Here is an 11,411-nt window from a genome sequence, read left to right on the forward strand (position 1 = left end):
TTGACCAAAAGCCAAGTACTTTGTGTTCTTAAGTTGTCCCCTGAAAGAATCCTTGGTATCATGAAATGAAACTACTGGTACAGTTTTAAATGGAACAAGCTACTAAACAATCCTTTAAGAACTTAAATACACTCCATTAACTTCAGTTCAGTAAAAGTAACACCATGAAATGCTTTAGTCCACTGTTATTATTTTCTAGAACATTACTGAATTAGAAATTGAACCTTACTATTACAGTGTTTTACCATCAATACGTGAAATGTAGGAAGGCTGTCAAACTTTCTAAGGTGACTGTTGTACAAAGTCTACATCTCATGGCCACTTTTATAAAATGATGTTTACTCAGCCTACAAATATTTACTTTAGCACTGATCTTACTTACATGGATCTTCTACTAACACTTTAGTCCAAGCACAAAAGCTTTTATTATTTTCATGAAATTTTAATTGCAGATCTTTAGGGGGATCTAATTTATAAATATTAATTTTCTTGGCAATTGACCTAATACTATTTTCTTCCTAAATAGAAGCTTCCTTCTTGTCTAGCCCACGTCAGAGTATTACAAATTTTGATTTAATTTAGTAGGAATGAAGCTTAATGCTAATATGTTACATGTTGCCAGAACAGAATGGTTTATGATGATTTCGTTAATTTTGTCATTTGTATAGATAGTAATACTTAAGTATGGTCTGCATAACCATTCTGTTTCCTATCTATATATACTAGTATAATGGTAAAAGCCTAAGCGACTGGCCGGTAACTATGATGCGCAAGGACCACCAGGGGGCAGATGCTCCAACCTGTAGCTATGATGCGCACTGACCACCAGGGGGCAGGCACTCAATGCAGGAGCTGCCGAGCTGTGGTGACGTGGCAGCTGCAGTTCTCGGGTGACGCACCCAGAACCCGAGAGGAGGGAGCCCGATTCCAGGGTGCATCACCTGAGAATTGCCCTCTCACAATCTGGGACCCCTTGGGGGATGTTGGAGAGCTGGTTTTGGCCTGATCCCTGCAGGCCAGGTCGAGGGACCCCACCGGTGTATGAATCCATGCACTGGGCCTCTAGTCTTTACATAAAATCTAGGAGGAAATCTGCCTTTACTACATCCCTTTAAGAGAAAAAAACAAAGAGTTCTTTGCTTTTCCAATCCTCTAACTGCCAAGATAACACATATTAGACATAATTAGTTTTGCATTATACTGACTTTTTCATGTAAAATTTAAAAAAAAAAATACCCACAGATCAGATAGATACAGTTTAAATTGTTGACCAGGTAGATTTTATTTTAAAATAAAAGACATTGTTATTAATGTAAATGTTATATTTATATTAATGTTATATTAATATAAATGTTATAATATAAATGTCTTCACAATTTAGGACTGTGAGCAATTTATTACATTTTAAACATGTAAGAATTGTTTTGTACAGAGTAACTTAGAAATACATAAGAGAATTGGTTGGTACTGGATAAAAATAAATGTAGTTTCATGGTGAGTTTAGATAAATTGGCATATGGACTGAGCTTTAAAGAGGTGTCATCAACTTGCTGTCAAAGTGTTGGATGAAAAGAGTGGAATGCATCCTTTAGTGTTTTCATTTTTGGCACTGTTGAGTGAACATGACAATTTCTTTATAATTATGTAAATTACATGGAATAACCAGTTTTCTTTTTCATTATATTTGAACATTGTTGTTTTGACCAGGGACACCAGCTTAAGTATCTAGGCAATTAAGTAATACATTGTATAATCATAAGTACAGGGGCCAAAATACAAAATCTGTATTTATAGTCATGCTCTGCAGAGGTTACAGTGTAAGTGAGTAAATCTAAGACTTCTAACCAAAGGCCATAAAAATATGTGGATTATGAATATTTAAAAGAATTTAATATGTATTTAAATGTATTTAACATTAGAGGCCCAGTGCACAAAATTTGTGCATGGGTAGGGTCTCTAGCAGCTGCCTGCTGCCACTGCCGACCAGGGCTTCCCTTGCCCTGGATGCCACCCGGGGCCTCCCTTTGCACCCGCCTTGGCCTGGCACTGCCCGCTCACCTGCTGCACCATCCTGCCACAGTCCTGCTCTCATCAGGGCCCATCGGGGCCGGCAGCGCCTCCACTGCAGCCCGCTGCCAGTGCTGTGTCGCCAATGCCCGCCATGTTCCACACCGCCCCCTGGTGGTCAGCGCACGTCTAACTCCCAGTCAGTCTGATGCCCACCCGTAGGGACAATTTGCATGTTAGCCTTTTATTATATAGGATTGCTTTGCTTGAAATGCTTTAATTATAGATTGCCTATTCCAAGGTGGAGGAGTCTATAAGAAGACATATTGCTGCTCAAAAACTCTTTTTGGACAGTGATGACTACAGATTTAATGAGCGAGATGTAGGGACAGAAAGATTTTAATTTAAAACAGATTTATAACAATTTTTAAGGCTAAAATAAGATCTACTTCTCAATCAGAGGAGTATTTCATGTCATATACAGTTAATTTTTTCAAGTGTTGTATAGATTGCAGTTGTCATATATTCACCTCAAAATCTGAGCAAGTTACTAATGAAAGAAATGCGTTGTGTAGGTTCATAGAAAATAGCAAATAAGTAGTTTGAGTCTGTTCCACTGGATGTATGTTCCAGTAGATAGAGCAAGGGTTTTTGTCTGTTTTGTTCATTACTCAATCCCCAGTGCTGAACAGTGATAACACACAGTAGGTGCTCAATAAATATTGAATGAAGAAGTCCCCTTATCATAATTACTGTCTCAGTGGATAGAGCGTCAGCCTGCAGACTGAAAGGTCCCTGATTCAATTCTGGTCAAGGGCACATGCCCAGGTTTCAGGCTCAATCCCGAGTAGGGGGCATGCAGGAGGCAGCCGATCATTGATTCTCTGTCATCATTGATGGTTCTATCTCTCTCTCCCTCTCCCTTCTTCTTTGAATAAAAAAAAAAAACAACAAAAATAAATAAAAAGAAGATACATCTATATATATAAATACGACCGAGCGACTGGAACAACCCATAGACCAGTTGCTATGATGCACACTGACCACCACGGGCAGACGCTCAATGCAGGAGTTGCCCCCTGGTGGTCAGTGCCCTCCCACAGCCAACCTTACCCGGTCCCTCGCCCCGGCTGGCAAAACTCCCATGGTCCCTCCCCCCAGCCCTTCTCCCATCCAGCAGGCCCTGGCCCAGCTGGTGGCCGGCAGGACCTGGCTGGCCTGGCCCTAATCAGGACAGGGTGAGACGGCCCTGATAGGCCCTGATTGCTGGCCAGGCCTAGGGACCCCACCTGTGCATGAATTTCATGCACCGGGCCTCTAGTATACTTATAAATTGTTATAAGACATAAAGAATTATAGTACATTGGCATCTGTACACATGATTAAATTTATTAAAAGTATTACCTTCGAAAACCTTATGTGCCCTTGTCCAACCCTATCTCTTCATTCCTCCCTCAGAGGTAGCAATCACTATCCTGAATTTTATATTTTTCTTTCTTCTTTTTTCCTTTCTTTCTTTCTTTCTTTCTTTCTTTCTTTCTTTCTTTCTTTCTTTCTTTCTTTCTTTCTTTCTTTCTTTCTTCTTTCTTTTCCTTTCTTTCTTTCTCTCTTTTTAGAATATCACATAGCTTTTAATTTTTTTATTTTTTACTTTTACCTTTTTAAATTTATCTTTATTGTTGAAAGTATTACAAATGTCCCCCCCCCCACTTTTTTCCCCATTGACTCCCCCCACCTTCCGTCTTCACCTCACTATTGTCTGTGTCCATGGGTTATGCATATGTGCATATAAATTCTTTGGTTGATCTCTCCCCACCCACCCACCCCTGCCTTCCCTCTGAGATTCATCAGGATATATTCCTAGAAGTGGGATTATTGAGTCAAATGGCAGTTCCATATTTAATTTTTTTTAAATATATTTTATTGATTTTTTACAGAGAGGAAGGGAGAGGGATAGAGAGTTAGAAATATCGATGAGAGAGAAACATCGATCAGCTGCCTCCTGCACACCCCTTACTGGGGATGTGCCCACAACCAAGGTACATGCCCTTGGCTGGAATCGAACCTGGGACCCTTCAGTCTGCAGGCCGACGCTCTCTCCACTGAGCCAAACCGGTTAGGGCCATACTTAATTTTTTTGAGGAAACTCCATACTGTTTTTCATAGTGGCTGCACCAATCTGCATTCCCACCAGCATGGACTAGGGTTCCCCTTTCTCCACATCCTCACCAGCACTTTTCATTTGTTGATTTGATGATGGTAGCCTCCAACAGGTGTGAGATGATACTTCATTGTCCTTTTAATTTCATATTTATCATTCCCTTGCTTTTTTCCTCTATAGATTTACCATTTATATGTGTATTCCTAACATATTGCTTAGTTTTGAATGTTTTTGAACTTTATATAAATAGAAGCTTGCTGTGCTTTATTTATCTAAATCTTGCTTCTTTGATTCAAAATTATTATATTCCTGAGATTTATTCATGATGTTGCATATAGCAATAATTCATTTTTACTGCTATATAGTAACCATTATGGACATGTATTATTTATTTACTAATTCTATAGTTGATGGATATTTGGGTTGCTTATATTTCTTGATATTATAGTTAGTGCAGCAGGGAACATTCTAGTACATGTCTCCTGGTGTAAGTGGGGATATTGGTAAGATTGAAAATGGTGCTCATAGCTATGCATATCTTTAATTGTACTTAATAATACCAGTTGTTCTCAAAGTAGGTATGCCAACGTACATTCTTTCCACCAGTGTTTGAAAATTTCTGAGCTCCACATCAGTGGTAGCACTTGATACAATATAAAATCTTGATGAAAATACAATTTGTGAAATATTTTAACATTTCTTTTTCAGTAATACTGGTAGAGATAATAGGCAAATATTAGTATGCTATAAAATAATTGAATAATACAGTTGATAAACTCAGTTTATTGTATTTTCATATTCTTTGACAAAACATGTTTCCTTTGTATGATTTAAAACTTTATGAAAATTTTGTCAGGTAGTTGGATACAAAGGAAACCATAAAATCTTAATTACTTGGAAATTTAAAAACATAATTAAGATAGCTCTTATAGCAAAGAGGAAATAAACGGAAGCATTTAAAATTACTATTTCAAAAATCTATGGGATAAGGTAAAAGATATATTTAGAATACATTCTTTATTTTTTTATAATCCTCATAAGGATATTTTTCCATTGATTTTGAGAGAGTGTGTGGAAGGGTGAGGGAGAGACAGAGAGAAACACCGATGTGAGAGAGACACATCGATTGGTTGCCTCCTGCATGTCCCCTACCAGGGCCAAGAGCCTGCAACTGAACTCTGTGCCCTTGACCAGGATCGAACCCGGGATCCTCCAGTCTGCACGCCGACACTCTATCCACTGAGCCAAACTGGCTAGGGCACATTCATTATTAAAGAAAGACTAAAAATAGGAAAATTTTACACTTATCTTAAATTCATCCTGAGCATGGTTTAAAGAAAAAAGAGAAAGAAAATGTATGAGATTAGAAATAATATGCATCCACAATATACATCTACAAGATTAAATTATATGCAATTGTGACAACATAACTGAAACTCTTGTAGGATTTCCTAATAGGACATAAATTATGAAACCTGCCCAAGAAAGTGTTCATATACAAATGGACATATATGAAATTTAAAAGTTGGTAAACGTAGCTTTCAAAAATATTAGGATCAAATAGTTCCACAATTAAATTCTTACTAGTATTAAAAAATGTAAGAAATTTTACTGTGTGTAAATTATAGCTCTACTAGAGGCCCAATGCACGAAATTTGTGCAAGAGTAGGCCTTTTCAGCCCCCGTGGCTGCCTCGGCCCTCGCAGCCCCAGCTTCATCTGGAAGGTTGTCCAGATGGTCATCCTGCTGTTCGGCCATTCGATTGATTTGCATATTATGCTTTTATTAGTATAGATTACAAAAAAGGAAAAGATAAGAAAAGAAAGAAAAAGAAATTACAAATAATTCTGATGTTGTTCCAGACACTTCTGAAAGATGGACTCCTTCTCAATTCATATGCACACAAATGTAATACTAAACTATTAAGTACAAAAAAGAAAGCCATGAACCAATCTCATTTATGTATATAGTTGAAAGAAGTATAAATGAAATCTTAGCAAATAAAGTCTAGCAAAATATCAAAGGAATAATACACTATAATCAAATGCAAATTCTTTTTTTCAGGAATGGTAAGATGTTTCTAATGTCAGGAAAGTTAATATATAATTTATTGTATCAACAAATTGAGGTGGGAAAGTGATCCTATCCCTAGACTATGAAATAGAAGTTGATAAAATTTAACAACCATTTGCAATAAAAACAAACAAAACCAGAATGGTAATAGAAGGAAACTAAATACATTAAGGTTGTTTAGGATAACATTTGCTGTTAGTTTTTGGTATGCAGTAAAATATTGAAGTCATTTTAATGGAAAACAGGAACAAGATAGGCGTTTCTACTGTATCATTATTATTCATCTTTGATTTGGAAGTCCTAGTGAATGCAGTTAAATATTATAATAAAATAATTGGTATGGACATAGAAAAAGAAGCAATAAAATGATAATTTACCCCCTCCCCCGATGATACTGAAATCCAAGAGATTAGTGGAAAAAACAAGATTAGGTGGGGGGTGGGTTTTGAGGGAGCACACTGCTAGAAATAATATAATGAAAAAGAAGAGCAACAGAAACTTGCCTTAACAGAAAATAAAGCAGACTACAAATCAGTATTGTAATGATATAGAAATAGACAAATAGGTCAGTGGGCCAGAATAGGAAGTTCAGAAATAGTTCATATATATCTCTGTGTGTGTATATATATGTGCTATTTCATATCAATGAGAAAATAATAGCTTATTTAATTAGTGGTACTAAGACAGTTGGGTATTCAGATGGAATAAAATAACAGCCTATTAAAAATGAAGCAGCCTTAACTGGTTTGGCTCAGTGGATAGAGCGTCGGCCTTCGGACTGAAAGGTCCCAGGTTCGATTCCGGTCAAGGGCATGTACCTTGGTTGCGGGCACATCCCCAGTAGGAGGTGTGCAGGAGGCAGCTGATCAAAGTTTCTCTCTCATCGATGTTTCTAACTCTCTATCCCTCTCCCTTCCTCTCTGTAAAAAATCAATAAAATATATTCTTTTTTAAAAATGAAGCATAGATAGAACATTTTTTTTTTAATTAAATCTTTATTGTTCTGATTACATTTGTTCCTCTTTTTTTCCCATAACTAGATTTGCGGTGGAGTGCGGGAAACGTGTAAACTCGGGCCGATTGTAACTGCGTATTACCAAATATTTGTTTGTAATCCACCCTTTTGGTGGATGGAACAAAACCAAAAGACAGAGCCATCTTATATTTTGGCGGGAAATTCACCCCACACCGGAGTGTTAAAAATGAAGCATAGATAGAACATTTTAAAATAATAAATTAATTTTTAAAGAAAGAAAACAGACAAAAATGTATATATATGTATATATATATAAATTTAGGGACTGGAAAAACTACCTTAACAGGAAAACCAGAAGATTTAAAAAGAAAAGATAATTTTATCTGACTGTATAAATATTTAAAAATAAACACCAATACTACCTTTATGTTTTCATATGCATTTCTTTTTCCAGATAATTCATTTTTAATTTACAGAAGTACTGGTTCTTTACTACAGCTTGAGAAGCACTGAATTAGATGATTTGTCCATCTGTATTCTGGGAAACTGGAAGATAGAGCTAAAAGTTAGGTCAAGTTGGAACATTTTTGGCTAGGATATGTCATAGATGGTATGTAATTCATATTGCATTATATTAAGAAACATATAGTATTTGTCCCATAATTAGTGATGCTGTACTGACCACTGGATTAGCATGATGATGGCTTGATCCTTCCATTGGAAAGCCCAAATCATAATCATCACATTGAAGGCCAGTAGAAGCCACTTTACGGGCTTCTGTGTCCTTTTAATAGGACCCCATTAATCTTCAAAAAACTTTCTGGCCTGAGATCTCCCTGGATCACCTTGTACGTCTGCCCCAGCCTGATATAAGCTATTTCCTCAAGGAGTCCTGGGTGCTCTTTTCTACTGGTTGGCAATGTTTTTAGCCATTGAAGTCTGTACAGCTAGAAAAGAAATGTATTTTTAAAAATCATTCGTTCATGATAATATTTTCAATTCTGTTCAGCATTACAATGTTTTACTTTGTTCTTTGATTTTTCTAATTAGGTCTTTTTAAATATTTTACTGAAATTCTTGATAACATCGTTAATCTAAAAGTGTGCTTATCCTGTAGTATGAGGAAAATTTCAAAGAAAACCAATATTAACACTACCTAGAAAATGACTGAATAAAATTTAAAATGTCTTTTTAGTTCTTTTTGTCTTTGGATCTTCTGAACTGTGTTCTAACATCACTCAAAATAAATCATTTTTAGGTATACAGCTAATTTTTTTCAATTGGTTTTCAGTTTTAGGGATTATTTTCTAAAAAATAAACATTTTGAAATTTTTCACATGTACATTCTTTTGATATCTACTGTATTACATATCCTGTACTTTACTCATATTTATCAATACCAACCCCATTAACCTGCTACACTTTTATTTTCTATTTTCAGATATAAACAATAATAGATTATCTGCAATTAATATACTCAGTATTATTTACCCCCTAAAAAGCAGAAAGGGAAATCAAAGACATATGATGCATTGTGTCTGTTTTCTAGTTTTTATTGAGCTTATCTTGATTTAATTAATTCAGCTTATTAGGGCATGTGACATAAGCCAGTATTTACTCTGAGGGATTAAATAGATAATAATGCAGTGCTTTATATGTGGGAGAAAAAGTTTTCTCCCTCTAATGTTTGATAAGCATTATGTGTGCATATGTTTGTATATATATAATGTCTTATGTGTTCTGCACTTATAGGTCAGTTGATTGACACCATAATGAATGTGTTAATGATAAAATATTTCATCCTGCCTGAGATATCAGTAACAAATTTGATGACACTACTTGAGGAAATATTTACTGTAATATTGTAAAATTGTAAAAGCATGCTAACTATTGGGAAATATAGCCTTGAGCCAACCAGAGTCCTTGAACTCATGGAGCTTATATTGTGACTAGAGGCCTGGTGCACGAATGTGTGCACTGGTGGGGTCCCTGGGCCTGGCTGGCAATAGGGGCCATTTGGGGGTCCGTCTCACCCAGTCCTGATTGGCCTAATTGGGGCTGGGAGGTTAGCCAGCCGGCCCTGATCAAGGCCGATCGGGGCCTGCCAGCTGGGGTGAGGGACCGTGGGAGGTTGGCTGGCCATGAGAGGTTGGCTGTGGGAGTGCACTGACCACCAGGAGGCAGCTCCTGCATTGAGCGTCTGCCCCCTGGTGGTCAGTGCACATCCTAGCTACCAGCCGGTTGTCCGGTCATCCCGTTATCTGGTCGTAATGGTTGCTTAGGCATATATATATATATATATATATATATATATATATATATATATATATATATAGTGAAAATAATGAACAAACAAATCTGACCTTCTCAACTTCCTACCATACTACCAAACATCAGCAATTCCAAAACTTAGGTAACAATTCTGAGGTTGCTAATTCTGTCCCCTGTCTAGCCTATCACTTTACTGTAATTATTTGAAGATTTCCATCAGGCTTTCCAGGTCTATATATAATGGTACCCAACTGAAATTATAGAATATAGTTTTTAAAGAATTTTTAAGAAGAAACAAAATTATATAAATATGCCTGTTTTGAAACATCTTTGAAAAATCTGTATTTACAAGAGATGTATCAGCTATTTATTTTTAGTTTAAAAAAGTATTATTTACCTTATAGAATAATTTATCTAGGATTACTTTTAAAGAATAAGTTTCCCTAGTGTATTTCAAATGATTCAATATACGAACATCCTATTTACATACAAGCTGCCTCAAATTCTTATTAGAATTTATTTTATCAGTATGAAGCACTCTAATATAAGTTGTAAAGAATAACAATAAAGAAAATAATCTTCATTTACATTTTATCTAACTTTATCTGAAATAACTTAAGATGCATCAGGATATAAATATATAAATATGATTAAATAAAAAGCAAAATATCATATGGTCACAAATATAAATGTGGCAGGGTGGAATTTTTTTACTTTATAACCACCACCATGCCCAGTCTTTTTTCATCAGGCTCATTAGAAAGAAGAGACAAAAAGGACTTTGTTAGCATAACACACATAGTTAGGTTCTGCTTAAAGTGTAGGAAATAATAGCATGATAAATGTTTTTCTTGTAGATTTGTTAATTTTATAGGCTGCCCAGAAGAGCAAGAACTGATGAAAAGAGAAGAAAACTGGGTGAAACCAATTGGGAGGTAGGACCCTGTGGGTGAATAGATAAAAAGATAAGAGAAGGTACTACCAGGTGTTCCTCTGAGGAAGACTGATAGCCAAGGATCTTGATAAGACAAATAAAGGGCTTTGTTCTCTTATAGACCCCCGGTTTGTATGTTCACCTTTGTATAATTAGATATTCTTTCTGGCAATGATTGCACTTTCCAAATGTTAAGGGTGTGATTATCTTAAGCAGTGAGGAAGGCAGGTTAAGGTTAGGACAGGTGGTCATGCTGTGGTGGGGAGCTTTCTTAGGACTAAGGACTGTATGAAAGCCCGGAATCTGTCAGGCTCCACTTGGTAGAAGAGTCTTCTGATGAACATTTCTCTTTTCCAAACACTTCCCACCAATAGACCTCCAGCAGCCACTTTATGCTTGCTGAAGAAAACCACTTAGCTACAATTAAATGAAAAGGTTTCAAATTAAATGGGATTTGTGTTAACCAACTCAACTCATCCGCACTGAATTGTAACTAGGTAGTCTATTAATAGTCTGTACAATATGCAGTTCTTCCCAGGTTTGATAAGAGGAGAATAATGGTCATCTAAATGGGAGAGTACTAGGAGGGAAAAAGATGAAAAGATTTTAAAGAAGACAGGCAAAACAAAGGCTTCACCATTTTGCCTAGGTTGGACCTAGTGACCTTCATTTGGGTAAGGAAAACAATCTGTTCAGAAGTCTTTCTGAATTAACTGCTGGTATTTCTTTTCCACTTGGCATCGTATGTGAATCATTTCTTTTAAAACATATGCCAACTCATTTCAAAGGGAGCTTTGTTCTCAGATGATCCATTAATTGAGGTATCACTGCAGAATTTGGAACAAAATTCCATTTATATTGTAGAACTCCTTAGTGTGGCTCATTTTTCAATCCCTTCTCTTGCCCTGTGCCTCCAAATGCAGTTCTCACTGCCAGAGCAATCTCAGAAGATTCTGTAGCAAGTTCTCAGAGGCCCATTGTGCAGTAAC

Source organism: Myotis lucifugus, unplaced genomic scaffold (assembly GCF_000147115.1).
Source record: "Myotis lucifugus unplaced genomic scaffold, Myoluc2.0 scaffold_0, whole genome shotgun sequence".
NCBI classification, from domain to species: domain Eukaryota; kingdom Metazoa; phylum Chordata; class Mammalia; order Chiroptera; family Vespertilionidae; genus Myotis; species Myotis lucifugus.